The 17735-nt window shown below is 37.4% G+C and overlaps 1 protein-coding gene across 9 annotated transcripts in view; it reads right to left on the bottom strand.

The window, feature by feature from the left end:
* SCAPER (S-phase cyclin A associated protein in the ER) overlaps nucleotides 1-17735 on the bottom strand; it is a 678157-nt gene that overhangs the window by 99492 nt on the left and 560930 nt on the right. The window lies entirely within an intron of this gene.

Raw genomic sequence — 17735 nt, 5'->3', positions numbered from 1 at the left:
GGGGCTGTCAATAATATGGGGCAGGGAGACAGAACTATCTGATGTTCTGCAGAGGCTGGGCTCTCTAGGTTTCAGGACTTATCTGGTCCAGGGACCCATCCAGAGGTTGCAGGTTTCTGGAAAATTACCCTAGTATATGGAACCTTTGTAGAATCTTATATATTGCCCTAGGTGTTCTTTAGGATTGGCTGGAATGGTTTTGGTTGGGGTTTGGCAAGTTATAATAGGTAACAATGTCTAACTGAAGCATGCTTAAGAGTGACCTAAAGAGTAGCCTCTTGATTCTATTTGAACTCTCCCAGCCACTGATACTTTATTAGTTATACTTGTTTTCCCCCTTTAGGTCAGGATAGAATTGTTGATCCAATGGTGCCAGGGCTGGACTCATTCCTGGGAGTCATCTCCCACGCCGCCAGGGAGACTTTCATCCCTGGATGTCACGTAGTGGGGAAGGTAATGATTTCACTTGCAGATTTGGGCTTAGAGAGAGCGAGGCCTCATTTGAACAACAAAAGAGGTCCTCCAGAAGTTACTCTTAGGCATACCTATAGGTAAGTTATGCTTCTTCGGTAACTACAAAAGCCTCACAAGAGTAAGCCTCAAGATCAAGGGACTGGCCTACTGATTTGAGTGTCCCCGATGTTTGACACAGTATCAGAGAATTCCCTGACGGCAAAGTTTCACAGTTCCATATTTTTTCTCCCATCCCTCAAGGGACTTTGCCAATACATTTTTATTATCTGTTTAATATATTCTAGAATGTATTCAGGCATTACATTAGCTATAGAGGATTAAAGGTCTTCATTCTTATTCTGGGCTCCCTGTGTTTTTTGACTCTCTCTTTAACCTCCAGCTGATCAAATTAAAATGTCACTCACTGGGAAAGGCACTCCCTTTAGCTGACAGAAGACATATTCAGTCATAGATGAATTTCACATGCTGATGATTTAAGTTCATTGCAACAAGACAACTGGACACCATCCCCTGGCCAAGTTGACACCTGAACCTCACTACTTCAAGTGTATTAACACAAAACACTGGCAAGGATATGGGGAAATGGGAACTGAAATTTGTACAATCACTTTGGAGAACAATTTGATGTTACTTGGTAAAGCTGAACACTTATTAACATATCATCAATATGTTGTATTGATTATAATATATTCCTCCTTTAGGTATATATCCGTGAGAAACTCTTGCTCAAGTGCAGAAAGAAATTTCTACAAAGGACATTCACTATATCATTGCTTGAAATAATGAAAAAGTAGAAACTACTGCCTTCCAGTGGAAAATGTACAAACGAACTGGGATTTGTTCACAAAATAGAATCTGTAAAGCAGTTAAAATTAACTACTCAAACAGATACTTGTACACTAATGCTCAGAGCAGCATTATTCGTAATAAACAAAAGGTGGAAACAACCAAAGTGTTCATCAAAAGACGAAGGATAACCAAAATATGGTATATTCATACAATGGAATATTATTCAACCATTAAAAGGAATGAAGCTCTGATACATGCTATGACCTGGATGAACCTTGAAATCATATTGTGTGAAATAAACCAGATACAAAAGGACAAATATTGTGTGATTCCACTTATATGAAATCATTAGAAATAGTAAATCCACAAAGACAGAAAGTAAATCAGAGGTTATTAGGGGCCAAAGGGAGGGAGGAATGAGAAGTTTTTGCATAGGGATGCAGAATTTCTGTTTGGAATGATAAAAGGGTTTTGGTGATGGGCAGTGGTAATGTTAGCACAATGTTGTGACTGTAATTAATACTACTGAATTGTACACTTCAAAATGGTTACAGTGGGAAATTTTGTATTATATATGTTACCGCAATAAATGTTTTTAAAATTACTTAGATCTATATGAATCAATATAAATCTCAAAAACATGTTAAATGAAGTAGCAATTTGCAAAATAGTATAAGACAGCATGTATATAAATTTTAAATACACAGAAAATAAAATGTATAACATGCTGTTTATGTACATAAAAATATATAATTTACTATGAAAATGTGCACAGGAATGAGATATACCAACTTCAGTAGAGTGGCTAACCTACTGAGAGAGATTAAGGGAAAAGAAATGAAGATGAGGATTTAGCTATATCTGCAACATTTGGCTTCTTATAAATAAAAAAAGATCTAAATCTAAGAACATATCTAAGAATATGATAGGAACATATCAGTTACCAGTTATTAGTATATAGGTTCTATAACTTCGTTTTCAGTATGTTAACGTATTTCATAATAAACAGAAAAGTTAAACATTTAAAGAGGCAATGAAAAACTGTGAAAAAACATTTGCAACCTGTAAGATGGAGGGTTAATGCTCTTAATATGTGAAGAGTTTTTACAATGAAAAAAAATCAACATCGCCAATAGAAAAAGGGTGAAGTACATGAACAGGCAATTTACGTGATAAAATAAATGGCCAGTTAAGCATTTAAAAAACATTCCATGAAGGGGCCAAGATAGTGGCATAGCAAGGTGTGAGATTTAGTTAGTCCTCCAGAGCAGCTAATAAATAGCCAGGGACAGCACAGAACAATTGCTGGGGCCACATCAGTGACTGGACACACAGCGTACCCCAAGTCTGGACCGTCTGGACCAGATGGACCCATGCGAGCCCCCCCCCCCCCCCAGAATCGTGAGTTCCCCAAGCCCTGGTGGCTGGCCCCCCACCCCCACAGACTGCTTCCCAGAGGGGAAAGGAAAGAGAGCTGATCAGCAGCAGGGGCTGAGTGCAACTAAACTCCAATTGTGGAATTGATTAACAAATTCTGACTATTAAAAATAGGCCCCCAGCTTGGCTGAAATCCAGTAGAAGTGGAGGTTGCTCATTTTTGCCCCGGCAGAAGGGGCAAGGCTGATGGAATAAGAAAAAAAAATCAGGGTTTTTTTTGGATCTGAAAAGTCTGGGCCCTGCAGGAAAGGAGGGAACACACAGGACCTGGAGATACACAGAGCAATGTACCAACTTAAGCTCTTGATTGGAAAATCCGAGGAATGGGGGTCCTGCTCTGAAAAGGATTTTTCTCTTTCATTTTGGTGGCTGTGTTTCTATGGCTTGAATGCTCTTTTGATACAGCGGCAGGGCTTCTTGGGCTTCACTGCCCCAGGCATAGGCAGAATTAAGCTTGTCTGAGTGTTAGTCTGGAGCTGTGCCTTCCCAAGGAGAGGGGTGGGGCCCAGCTCAGGTGGAATCCCTCCCTCAAGGAGTTCAGACCCCAGGGTCTGGAAAGTGAAGCAATTCAAGCCGGCCTACAACCTCTCCTCTGTCTCCACCATGCCCCCAGCAGGGAGAGTCTGTTGAAGTTAAAGGTATCACATCACCTTAAGCTGGTGGGACCTGCAGGCAGACAAAGCACCACATACTGGGCAGGACAGGAAAAAGAGAGCCCAGAGGCTTCAAAGGAAAGCCTTTTAATTTGCCGGGTCTCACCCTCAGTGAAAACTGACGCAGGTGACTCTTTCCTCCTGATAGGAGGTAAGTTTGGTCTGGGAAAATCTGGCTGGGTCTATAATACCTATGCAGATCCTCCTAAGAGGGTGGGGTGGGTGGGAAAGGCACCATACAGGCTGGGCACGAAAACAAGAATTGAAAAATTCTCCTCTGTTAAACAAAACTTAAGCTAGAGGTCCAGAACAAGCTGAACAAATGTCAAAGAACTGATAGACAACAAAGTCATCCAGCAAGAAAATCCTAGGTAAAAGAAGTGAAAACAATCTCCAGAATAAACTAATTAAGGTAATTAAATGCCTAGACACCAGCAAAACATAATGAATCATAATAGGAAAATTGAAGATACGGCCCTGTCAAAGGAACACACTAACAATTCAAATAGGATACAGGAGTTGAAACAATTAATTCAGAATGTTCGAACAGACATGGAAAACCTCATCAAAAATCAAATCAGTGAACGGAGGGGGGATATAGAGAAGGCAAGGAATTAACAAAAAGAAGAAATCAAAAGTCTGAAAAAACAAATCACAGAACTTATGGGAATGAAAGGCATAGTAGTAGACAGGAAAAATCAACGGAAACCTACAATGTCAGATTTCAAGAGGCAGAAGATAGGATTAGTGAACTGGAGGACAGGACATCTGAAATCCAACAAGGAAAAGAAAATATAGGGAAAAGAACAGAAAAATAGGAGCAGGGACTTAGGGAGTTAAATGACAACATGAAGTGCATGAATATATGTGTTGTAGGTGCCCCAGAAGGAGAAGAGAAGGGAAAAGGAGAAGAAAAACTAATGGAGGAAATTATCACTGAAAAATTTCCCAACTTTATGAAAGACTTAAAACTACACATCCAAGAAGTGCAGTGTACCCCAAACAAAAATACATCCAAACAGACGTACTCCAAGACACTTACTAATCGGAATGTCAGATGTCAAAGAGAAAGAGAGAATCTTGAAAGCAGCAAGAAAAAAGCAATCGATCACATACAAGGGAAGCCTAATAAGACTATGGGTAGATTTCTCAGCAGAAACCATGGAGGTGAGAGACAGTGGGATAATATATTTAAATTACTAAAGAGAAAAACTGCCAACCCAGAATTCTATATCCAGCAAAACTGTCCTTAAAAAATGAGGGGGAAATTAAAACATTTTCAGACAAAAAAGTTCTGAGAGAATTTGTGACCAAGAGACTGACTCTGGAAGAAATACTAAAGGGAGCACTACAGACAGATGCGAAAAGACTCTGGAGAAGAGTACAGAAATGAAGACTATCAGTAAAGGTAAAAAAAAAAAAAAAAAAAAGGAAAATTAGATATGACATGTAACATCCAAAAGGCAAAATGGTAAAAGAAAATACTGCCTGTAAAGTAATAACATGAATGTTAATAGATAAAACTCCCCAATCAAAAGACATCAACTGGCAGAATGGATTAAAAAACAGGACCCACCTATATGCTGTCTACAGCAGATGAATCTTAGACCCAAGAATCAACACAGGTTGAAAGTGAAAGACTGGGAAAAGATATTTCATGCAAATAAGAATCAGAAAAGAGCAGGAGTAGCTATACTAATATCCAACAAATTAGACTTCAATATAAAACAGTTAAAAGACACAAAAAAGGACACTATGTATTATAAAAGGAACAACACAACAAGAAGACATAAATATTTATGCACCAAGTCAGAATTCTCCAAAATACATGAAGCAAATACTGAAAAGAGAGATAGACACATCTATCATAATAGTTGGAGACTTCAATTCCCCATGCTCATCAATGGACACAACATCTAGACAGAGGACCAATAAAGAAACAGAGAATTTGAATACTACAATAAATGAGCTAGACTTAACAGACATTTAAAGAACATTACACCCCTCAACAGCAGAATATACTTTTTTCTCAAGTGCTCAAGGATCATTCTCAAGGACAGACCATATGCTGGGTCACAAAGCAAGTCTCAATAAATTTTAAAAGATCGAAATCATACAAAACACATTTTCATATCATAAAGGAATGAAGTTGGAAATCAATAATAGGCAGAGTGCCAGAAAATTTACAAATATATGAAGGCTCAACAACACACTCTTGAACAACCAGTGGGTCAAGGAAGAAATTACAAGAGAAATCAGTAAATATCTCGAGGCAAATGAAAATGAAAACACAACATATCAAAACTTATGGAATGCAGCAAAAGCAGTGCTAAGAGGGAAATTTATTGTCCTAAATGGCTATATTAAAAAAGAAGAAAGAGTAAAAATTGAGGAATTAACTGTCCACTTGGAAGAACTAGTGAAAGAACAGCAAACTAACCCCAAAGCAAGCAAACGGAAAGAAATAATGAAGATTAGAGCAGAAATAAATGAAATGAGAACATGGAGACAATCGAGAAAATCAACAAAACCAGAAGTTGGTTCTATGAGAAAATGAATACAATTGATGCACCCTTAGCGAGGTTGACAAAAAGAAGAAGAGAGAGGAAGCAAATAAATAAAATCAGAAATGGAACAGAAGACATAACTACTGACTCCACAGAAATAAAGGAAGTAACGACAGGATACTATGAACAACTTTATACTAATAAACTCAAAAATGTAGATAAAATGGAGAACTTCCTAGAAAGGTATGAACAACCAACATTGACTTGAGAAAAAATAGACAACCTCAACAAACCAATCACAAAAAGAAACTGAATCAGTCATTAAGAAGCTCCCAAAAAAGAAAAGTCCAAGAACAGATGGCTTCACATGTGAATTCTACCAAACATTCAAGAAAGAATTAGTACCAATCCTACTGAAATTCTTCAAAACAATTGAAAAGGAGGAAAAGCTACCTCACTCATTCTACATAACCAACATCACCCTCATACCAAAGTCAGACAAAGATATTACAAAAAAAGAAAACTATAGACCAATCTCTTTTATGAATACAGATGCAAAAATCCTGAAGAAAATTTTTGAAAATCAAAACCTGTAGCATATTAAAAGAATTATATACCATGACAAGTAGGATTCATCCTAGGTATGCAAGGATGGCTCAACATAAGAAAATCAATTAATGTAATACACCTATCAACAAATCAAAGCAGAAAAAGCACATGATCATCTTGATTGATGCAGAAAAGGCATTTGATAAAATTCAACATCCTTCCCTGTTGAAAACACTTCAAAGGACAGGAATAGAAGGGAACTTTCTCAGCACGATAAAGGGAATATATGAAAAATTCACAGATAACGTCATCCTCAATGGGGAAAAACTGTAAACTTTCCCCCTAAGATCAGGAACAAGACAAGGATGTCCACTATCACCTTCTTGTTCAACACTGTATTGGAAGTTCAGTCAGAGCAATTAGACAAGAAAAAGAAATACAAGGCATCAAAATTTGAAAGGAAGAAGTAAAACTCTTACTGTTTGAAGATGCTATGATACTATATGTTGAAAACCCCGAAAAATCCACAGCAAAACTACTAGAGCTAATAAATGAGTACAGCAAAGTGGCAGGGTATAAGATCAACACTCAAAAATCTTTAGTGTTTCTATACACTAGTAATGAACAATCTGAGGGGGAAATCATGAAAAAAAATCCATTTACAATTGCAACCAAAAGAATAAAATATTTAGGAATAAATTTAAAGAGACAAAAGACCTACACAGAGAAAAAACTGTAAGAAATTGTTAAAAGAAACCACAGAAGTCTTATGGAAGGGCAAACTGTATTCATGGACTGGAAGACTAAATATAGTTAAGATGTCAATTCTACCTAAATCGATTTACAGGTTCAATGCAATACCAATTAAAATCCCAACAACTTACTTTTCAGAATTAGAAAAACAAATAACCAAATTTATGTGAAAGTGCAGGGTGCTCTGAATAGCTGAAAGTATCCTGAGAAGGAAAAATGAAGTCAGAGGTCTCATGCTACCTGACTTTAAGGCATATTACGAAGCTACAGTAGTCCTTTGAAGTGTTATCAACAGGAAAGGATGTTGAATTATGTCAAATGCCTTTTCTGCATAAATCAAGATGATCATGTGATTTTTCTGCTTTGATTTATTGATAGGTGTATTACATTAATGGTACTGGCAAATGGTACATTTATGGTATTGGCATAAAGATAGATATACTGACCAATGGAATTGAACAGAGTGTTCAGATAAAGACCCTCTCATCTATGGATAATTGATCTTTGATAAGGCAGTCAAGCCAACTCACCTGGGACAGAACAGTCTCTTCAATAAATGGTGCCTAGACCATTGATTATCCACATGCAAAAGATGAAAGAGAATCTATATCGCACACTCTGTACAAAAATTAATTCAAAATTGATCAAACCTAAACATTAGATCTAAGACCATAAAACTGTTAGAAGAATATGTAGGTAAATATCTCATACATTTTGTAAGAGGAGGCGTTTTCCTAGACCTTACACCCAAAGCATGCGCATTGAAGAAAGAAAGAAAGAAATGGGAACTCATCAGAATTAAACACTTTTGTGCATCAAAGAACTTCATCAAGAAAGTAAAAAGACAGCCTACACAATGGGAGACAATATTTGGAAATGATATATCAGATAATGGTCTAGTAATCAGAATATATAAAGAGATTGTTTAACTCAATAACAAAAAAGACAGACAACCCAATTACAAAATGGGCAAAAGACTTGAACAGACAGTTCTCAGAAGAGGAAATACAAATGGCCAAAAGGCACATGAAAAGATGCTCAACTTTCCTGGTTATTAGGGAAATGCAAATCAAAACCACCATGAGATATCATCTCACATCCACCAGAATGGCCATTATCAGTAAAACAGAAAATGACAAGTGCTGAAGAGGATGTGGACAAAGAGGCACACTTATCCACTGTTGGTGGGAATGTCAACTGGTACAACCATTGTGGAAGGCAGTTTGGCAGTTTCTCAGGGTGCTAAGTATAGAACTGCCATATGACCTGGCAATACCATTGCTATGTATCTACTCAGAAGACATGAGGGCAAAGACACAAACGGACATTTGCACACCAATATATATAGCAGCATTATTTACAGTTGCCAAGAGACGGAAACAGCCCAAATGTCCATCAACAGATGAGAGGCTAAGCAAGCTGTGGTATATACCTATGATGGAATATTATGCAGCTTCAGACAGAATACAGTTATGAAGTATGTAACAACATGGATAGACCTTAAGGACATCATCTGAGTGAGATTAGCCAGAAATGAAAGGACAAATACTGTATGGTCTCACTGATATGAAGTAACATTAATGAATGAACTTGGATAATTTCAGTTAAGAACAGAGGTCATCAGGAGATAGAAATAGGGTAGATATTGGATAATTGGAACTGAAGGGATACAGATTGTGTAACAGGACTGATTGTAAAAACTCAGAAATGGATACCACAATACTACCTAACTGTAATACAATAATGTTAGAACACTGAATGAAGCTGAATATGAGAATTATGGAGGGAGGAGGCCTGGGGGCACAAATGAAATCAGAAGGAAAGACAGATGATAAACACTGAGATGGTATAATCTACGAATGCCTAGAGTGTATAATGATAGTGACTAAATGTACAAATTTAGAAATGTTTTGCATGAGGAAGAACAAAAGAATGTCAGTAATTCAGGGTGTTGAAAATAGATGGTAATTAATATTTTAAAACTTATGTGTGAGACTAAAGCAAAAAATGTTTATTTGGTAAAAAATTTATATTTTGATTAGTGCATCTCCTAATGTAACTTATGTGGACAGCTTAATTGAACATCATAAGTTTATGGAACCTTGAATAGGGCATGAGATTTTGTAGGTTAGTCCAGAGTGATGCCTTGATAAATCCCAGGAGAATTCGAACAGTGAATAAAAAAGTATTTGCAAACTCTCCTTGCGGGAATGTTGAGAAAGGGGGAAAGTTCAACTTTCTCAAATGGAAAATTCTTGATATTCTCTCAAGCAGTGGGGACAACCAAAGCAATAGGCTGAACCCTCAATCTTGGGGTTTGTTCGTATGAAACTTAACCCCACAAAGGACAGGCTAAGCCTACTTAAAATTAGGCCTAAGGATCATCCCCAATAGAGCCTCTTTTGTTGCTCAGATGTGTCCCCTCTCTCTCTCAGCCAACACAACAGGTAAACTCACTGTCCTCCCCCCTCTCTACATGAGACATTACTCCCAGGGGTGTGGACCTTCCTGGCAACATGGGACAGAAATCCTAGAGTGAGCTGGGACTCAGCATCAAGGGATTGAGAAAACCTTCTCGACCAAAAGGGGGAAGAGCAAAATGAGACAAAATAAAGTGTTAATGGCTGAGAGATTCCAAACAGAGTCAAGAGGTTATCCTGGAGGTTATTCTTTTTTTTTTTTTTTTAGGGGAAAATTTTTTTTTAATTATATTAATTAAAAAAATTAACTAACACAACATTTAGAAATCATTCTATTCTACATATACAATCAGTAATTCTTAATATCATCACATAGATGCATACTCATCGTTTATTAGTACATTTGCATTGATTTAGAAAAACAAATAGAAAGACAACAGAAAAAGAAATAAAACAATAACAGAGAGAAAAAATAAAAAAAAATATACCTCAGATGCAGCTTCATTCGGTGTTTTAACATAATTACATTACAATTAGGTAGTATTGTGCTGTTCATTTCTGAGTTTTTGTATCCAGTCTTGTTGCACAGTCTGTATCCCTTCAGCTCCAATTACCCATTATCTTAGCCTATTTCTATCTCCTGATGGTCTCTGTTACCAATGATATATTCCAAGTTTATTCTCGACTGTCGGTTCACATCAGTGGGACCATACAGAATTTGTCCTTTAGTTTTTGGCTAGACTCACTCAGCATAATGTTCTCTAGGTCCATCCATGTTATTACATGCTTCATAAGTTTATTCTGTCTTAAAGCTGCATAATATTCCATCGTATGTATATACCACAGTTTGTTTAGCCACTCGTCTGTTGATGGACATTTTGGCTGTTTACATCTCTTTACAATTGTAAATAATGATGCTATAAACATTGGTGTGCAAATGTCCGTTTGTGTCTTTGCCCTTAAGTCCTCTGAGTAGATACCTAGCAATGGTATTGCTGGGTCGTATGGCAATTCTATATTCAGCTTTTTGAGGAACCGCCAAACTGCCTTCCACAGTGGTTGCACCATTTGACATTCCCACCAACAGTGGATAAGTGTGCCTCTTTCTCCGCAACCTCTCCAGCACTTGTCATTTTCTGTTTTGTTGATAATGGCCATTCTGGTGGGTGTGAGATGATATCTCATTGTGGTTTTGATTTGCATTTCTCTAATGGCCAGGGACATTGAGCATCTCTTCATGTGCCTTTTGGCCATTTGTATTTCCTCTTCTGAGAGGTGTCTGTTCAAGTCCTTTTCCCATTTTGTAATTGGGTTGGCTGTCTTTTCGTTGTTGAGTTGAACAATCTCTTTATAAATTCTGGATACTAGGCCTTTATCTGATATGTCGTTTCCAAATATTGTTTCCCATTGTGTAGGCTGTCTTTCTACTTTCTTGATGAAGTTCTTTGATGCACAAAAGTGTTTAATTTTGAGGAGCTCCCATTTCTTTCTTTCTTTCTTCAGTGTTCTTGCTTTAGGTTTAAGGTCCATAAAACCGCCTCCAATTGTAAGATTCATAAGATATCTCCCTACATTTTCCTGTAACTTTTTTATGGTCTTAGACCTAATGTTTAGATCTTTGATCCATTTTGAGTTAACTTTTGTATAGGGCGTGAGATATGGGTCTTTCATTCTTTTGCATATGGATATCCAGTTCTCTAGGCACCATTTATTGAAGAGACTGTTCTGTCCCAGGTGAGTTGGCTTGACTGCCTTATCAAAGATCAAATGTCCATAGATGAGGGGGTCTATATCTGAACACTCTATTTGATTCCATTGGTTGATATATCTATCTTTATGGAGTACCATGCTGTTTTGACCACTGTGGCTTCATAATATGCCTTAAAGTCAGGCAGCGTGAGACCTCCAGCTTCGTTTTTTTTCCTCAAGACACTTTTAGCAATTCGGGGCACCCTACCCTTCCAGATAAATTTGCTTTACTGGCTTTTCTATTTCTGAAAAATAAGTTGTTGGGATTTTGATTGGTATTGCATTGAATTTGTAAATCAATTTAGGTAGAATTGACATCTTAACTATATTTAGTCTTCCAATCCATGAACACGGTATGCCCTTCCATCTATTTAGGTCTTCTGTGATTTCTTTTAACAGTTTTTTGTAGTTTTCTTTGTATAGGTCTTTTGTCTCTTTAGTTAAATTTATTCCTAAGTATTTTAATCTTTTAGTTGCAATTGTAAATGGAATTCGTTTCTTGATTTCCCCCTCCGCTTGTTCATTGCTAGTGTATAGAAACACTACAGATTTTTGAATGTTGATCTTGTAACCTGCTACTTTGCTGTACTCGTTTATTAGCTCTAGTAGTTTTGCTGTGGATTTTTCAGGGGTTTCAACGTATAGTATCATATCACCTGTTAACAGTGAGAGTTTTACTTCCTCCTTTCCTATTTTGATGCCTTGTATTTCTTTTTCTTGTCTAATTGCTCTGGCTAGAACCTCCAACACGATGTTGAATAACAGTGGTGATAATGGACATCCTTGTCTAGTTCCTGATCTTAGGGAGAAAGTTTTCAATTTTTCCCCATTGAGGATGATAGTAGCTGTGGGTTTTTCATATATTCCCTCTATCATTTTAAGGAAGTTCCCTTGTATTCCTATCCTTTGAAGTGTTTTCAACAGGAAAGGATGTTGAATCTTGTCAAATGCCTTCTCTGCATCAATTGAGATGATCATGTGATTTTTCTGCTTTGATTTGTTGATATGGTGTATTACATTAATTGATTTTCTTATGTTGAACCATCCTTGCATACCTGGGATGAATCCTACTTGGTCATGATGTATAATTCTTTTAATATGTTGCTGGATGCGATTTGCTAGAATTTTGTTGAGGATTTTTGCATCTATATTCATTAGAGAGATTGGTCTGTAATTTTCTTTTTTTGTAATATCTTTGCCTGGTTTTGGTATGAGGGTGATGTTGGCTTCATAGAATGAATTAGGTAGCTTTCCCTCCACTTCAATTTTTTTGAAGAGTTGAGCAGGGTTGGTACTAATTCTTTCTGGAATGTTTGGTAGAATTCACATGTGAAGCTGTCTGGTCCTGGACTTTTCTTTTTGGGAAGCTTTTGAATGACTGATTCAATTTCTTTACTTGTGATTGGTTTGTTGAGGTCATCTATTTCTTCTTGAGTCAAAGTTGGTTGTTCATGCCTTTCTAGGAACTTGTCCATTTCATCTACATTGTTGTATTTATTAGCATAAAGTTGTTCATAGTATCCTGTTATTACCTCCTTTATTTTTGTGAGGTCAGTGGTTATGTCTCCTCTTCCATTTCTGATCCTATTTATTTGCGTCTTCTCTCTTCTTCTTTTTGTCAATCTTGCTAAGGGCCCATCAATCTTGTTGATTTTCTCATAGAACCAACTTCTGGTCTTATTGATTTTCTCTATTGTTTTCATGTTCTCAATTTCATTTATTTCTGCTCTAATCATTGTTATCTCTTTCCTTTTGCTTGCTTTGGGGTTAGTTTGCTGTTCTTTCTCCAGTTCTTCCAAGTGGACAGTTAATTCCCGAATTTTTGGCCTTTCTTCTTTTTTGATATAGGCATTTAGGGCAATAAATTTCCCTCTTAGCACTGCCTCGCTGCGTCCTATAGGTTTTGATATGTTGTGTTTTCATTTTCATTCACCTCGAGATATTTACTAATTTCTCTTGTAATTTCTTCCTTGACCCACTGGTTGTTTAAGAGTGTGTTGTTGAGCCTCCACGTATTTGTGAATTTTCTGGCACTCTGCCTATTATTGATTTCCAACTTCATTCCTTTATGATCTGAGAAAGTGTTGTGTATGATTTCAATCTTTTAAAATTTGTTGAGACTTGCTTTGTGACCCAGCATATGGTCTATCTTTGAGAATGATCCATGAGCACTTGAAAAAAAGGTGTATCCTGCCTGCTGTTGTGGGGTGTAATGTCCTATAAATGTCTGTTAAGTCTAGCTCATTTATTGTAATATTCAAATTCTCTGTTTCTTTATTGATCCTCTGTCTAGATGTTCTGTCCATTGATGAGAGTGGGGAATTGAAGTCTCCAACTATTATGGTAGATGTGTCTATTTCCCTTTTCAGTATTTGCAGTGCATGCCTCACGTATTTTGGTGCATTCTGGTTCGGTGCATAAATATTTATGATTGTTATGTCTTCTTGTTCAATTGTTCCTTTTATTAGTAGATAGTATCCTTCTTTGTCTATTTTAACTGCTTTACATTTGAAGTCTAATTTGTTGGATATTAGTACAGCTACTCCCGCTCTTTTCTGGTTGTTATTTGCATGAAATATCTTTTCCCAACCTTTCACTTTCAACCTGTATTTATCTTTGGGTCTAAGACGTGTTTCCTGTAGACAGCATATAGAAGGATCCTGTTTTTTAATCCATTCTGCCAGTCTATGTCTTTTGATTGGGGAATTCAGTCCATTAACATTTAGTGTTATTACTGTTTGGGTAATACGTTCCTCTACCATTTTGCCTATTGTATTATATATATCATATCTAATTTTCCTTCTTTCTACACTCTTCTCCACACCTCTCTCTTCTGTCTTTTCGTATCTGACTCTAGTGCTCCTTTTAGTATTTCTTGTAGAGCTTGTCTCTTGGTCACAAATTCTCTCAGTGACTTTTTGTCTGAAAATGTTTTATTTTCTCCCTCATTTTTGAAGGACAATTTTGCTGGATATAGAATTCTTTGTTGGCAGTTTTATTCTTTTAATAATTTAAATATATCATCCCACTGTCTTCTTGCTTCCATGGTTTCTGCCGAGAAATCTACATATAGTCTTACTGGGTTTCCCTTGTATGTGATGGATTGTTTTTCTCTTGCCGCTTTCAAGATCCTCTCTTTCTCTTTGACCTCTGACATTCTAACTAGTAAGTGTCTTGGAGAACGCCTATTTGGGTCTAATCTCTTTGGGGTGCGCTGCACTTCTTGGATCTGTAATTTTAGGTCTTTCATAAGAGTTGGGAAATTTTCAGTGATAATTTCTTCCATTAGTTTTTCTCCTCCTTTTCCCTTTTCTTCTCCTTCTGGGACACCCAGAACACGTATATTTGTGCGCTTCATATTATCATTCAATTCCCTGAGCCCCTGCTCAAATTTTTCCATTCTTTTCCCTATAGTTTCTGTTTCTTTTTGGATTTCAGATGTTCCATCCTCCAGTTCACTAATTGTCTCTTTAAACAATGTCTGTCTCTTTAAATCTACCATTATAGGTTTCCATTGTTTTTTCCATCTCTTCTACTGTATCTTTCATTCCCATAAATTTTGTGATTTGTTTTTTCAGACTTTCCATTTCTTCTTTTTGTTCATCCCTTGTCTTCTTCATGTCCTCCCTCAATTTATTGATTTGGTTTTTGAAGAGGTTTTCCATTTCTGTTCGTATATTCAGAATTAGTTGTTTCAGCTCCTGTATCTCATTTGAACTATTGGTTTGTTCCCTTTGACTGGGCCATATCTTCAATTTTCCTGTGTGATTTGTTATTTTTGCTGGCGTCTGGACATTTAATCAGATTTCCCTGAGTGTGAGACCCAGCAGGTTGAAAGATTTTCCTTTGAAGTCTCTGGACTCTGTTTTTTTATCCTGCCCAGTATGTGGCGCTTGTCTGTCTGCGGGTCCCACCAGCAAAAGATGTTGTGGCTCCTTTATTAATGCCACTATTGGTGTTTGTTTGGACCCAGTCCCTGCCACTGTGGGAAACTCCCTCCTCTCCCTCTGGGCAGCTGCCTGTGGGGGAGGGGTGCCGGCCACCAGCCACCGCAGCCTGGGAAACTCACTGATCCGAGACCCGCCACCGGACTGGGAAACCGCCGGCGGGGGAGGTGCGCCGGTCGCCACGGCTTGGGGAACCCGCTGATCTGAGACTTGTAGCTGGTCCGGGAAGCCGCCCGCAAAAGAGGGGTGCCGGCCACCGCGGCTTGGGAAAGTTGCCTCTCCGATACTCTCAGGCAGTCCGGGAAGGAGGGAGGGAGGGGCGCTGGCCGCCAGCTGCCACGGCCTGGGGAAGTGCGCGCCGCTCGGGGAGCTCACCGCAGCGGAGTCTTGCAGCCGGTCCAGCCAGTCCAGACTGGGGTACGCTGTGTGTCCAGTCCCTGCCATGGCCGCGGGAGCTGTTTTGCACTGTTTCTGGTCACCTAGTAGTTGCTCTGGAGGAGGAACCCGTGCCAGTGCGACAGTATCCGATCCCTCAGAAGGCTCTCGAAGGGATTCAAAGCCACTTGGTGCGGTTAGAAGCACACTGACTCATCTGACCGTGCAACTCTCCATGGAACATTCCACTGCTGCCCGTGAGAAAAGCTCAAACTGGAGAATCCAGGGGAAAATTTTATTGTTTGGACATGCCCCAAGTACTCCCCGAGCTGTGGGCACCTCTCTGTCCTGGAGGTTATTCTTGTGCATTGGACAGATATCACCTGTATTATTTTCATAGGCAGGCACTGGGAATCGAACCCAGGTAACCAGCATAGCAGGCGAGAACTCTACCTGCTGAGCCACCGTGGCCCACCCAGATATCACCTTTTTAATTGAGAGGTAACAGAGTGGCTGGAGGGAACTGCCTGAAAATGTGCAGCTGTGTTCCAGTAGCCATGTTTCTCGAGGATGATTGTATAATGATGTAGGTTTTGCAATGTGACTATGTGATTGTGAAACCTTGTGTCTGATATTCCTTTTATGTACGTTATGGACAGATGAGTAAAACATATGGATTAAAAAGAAACGAATAATGGGGGAACAATTGTTAAAATAAATTTAATAGATTGAAATGCTGGTAATCAATGAAAGGGAGGGGTATGGGGTATGGTATGTATGATTTTTTTTTGTTTTCTTTTTATTTCTTTTTCTGAATTGATGCAAATGTTCTAAGAAATGATCATGATAATGAATGTACAACTTTGTGATAAAAAAAGAATGTTCATATTGTATGTTGATTGGTTGTATTAATAAAATTTAAAAAAATTTTAAAAAGTATGATAAAAAAATTCTCTCTATAGAGTGAAACACCAAAAAAAAGTTCCAACATCACTAGCAATATAAAAATGAAATATCATTTTTACCTCTTATTTGGTTAAGATTCAAAATATTATCATATCCAATATTATCTATAGTGAAAGTACAAATATTTACTCATGGGAGTATAGATTGATAATCTTTATGTAGGTCAACTTGGTGATATGATAAAAAGCCTTAGTGCACACTCTTCTAACCCAAAAATTCTATTTCTCAATGTTTATCTTGAGAAAATCATCAGTTATATGGAAAGATAAATGTACAGAGATGTTCTCCACAGTTTTCTCTGACAAACTGGAATAAACTTACATGACTAATCATAGGTTACCTGAAACAAATCATGACTACATAATAAAATACTCGGCCAGTAAAAATCAATTTGCATGTTTCTGATGAATTGGAAAATAAATTAAAAAGCATATGATAGGTTATATATTACTAGAATAAAAATTTAAAAAACAAACATAGGACTATACAACACAAAATAGTGAACCCTAATGTAAATGATGGAGTAAAGTTAATAGTACAATCATAAAAATGTTGTTTCGTGAATAGTAACAACTGTTATCACACTAATGCAAGGATAAGGTAGTATATAGGAACCTTGTATTTTATGAATGATTTTCTGTAAATCTCCAACTTCTCTAAAAAATGCATGATATAACAGTATTTATAAGTAATACAACACTTTAACAAAATAGTCCTATACACACACAGATACACACAAAGAAATAAAACCAAAAAAACCCCAATTCAGTGATTATCTTTGGGTGATGGGATTAAAGACAATTTTTGCATAATCTTTTAAATCTTTATGTTCTGTGTTTCCCAAACTGTTTTTTTCATTGAGAACAAGGTAATTCTATAATTAGGAAAAAGAAATTACTTTATAGGGGCTGGGTGAAGGAGAAAAGAAAGAGAGATAACTATTGACTTTAAGAAGCCTAAACATCTGAAACAAAGAAGTGGCAATGAAGTGAAGGTGATAAATCTGAATGATATTTACAAGACACAATCAATATGTACTAGAGACTTCACTGTACATTGGGTTGGTAAAGGATTATGAATGCCCAGGTTGCTGATGTAAATAAATGAATGTGATGG

Source organism: Tamandua tetradactyla, chromosome 14 (genome assembly GCF_023851605.1).
Source record: "Tamandua tetradactyla isolate mTamTet1 chromosome 14, mTamTet1.pri, whole genome shotgun sequence".
Lineage (NCBI taxonomy): Eukaryota > Metazoa > Chordata > Mammalia > Pilosa > Myrmecophagidae > Tamandua > Tamandua tetradactyla.
Note: the sequence above shows the minus strand (reverse complement) of the source record. Positions and strands in the feature narration are given on the sequence as shown.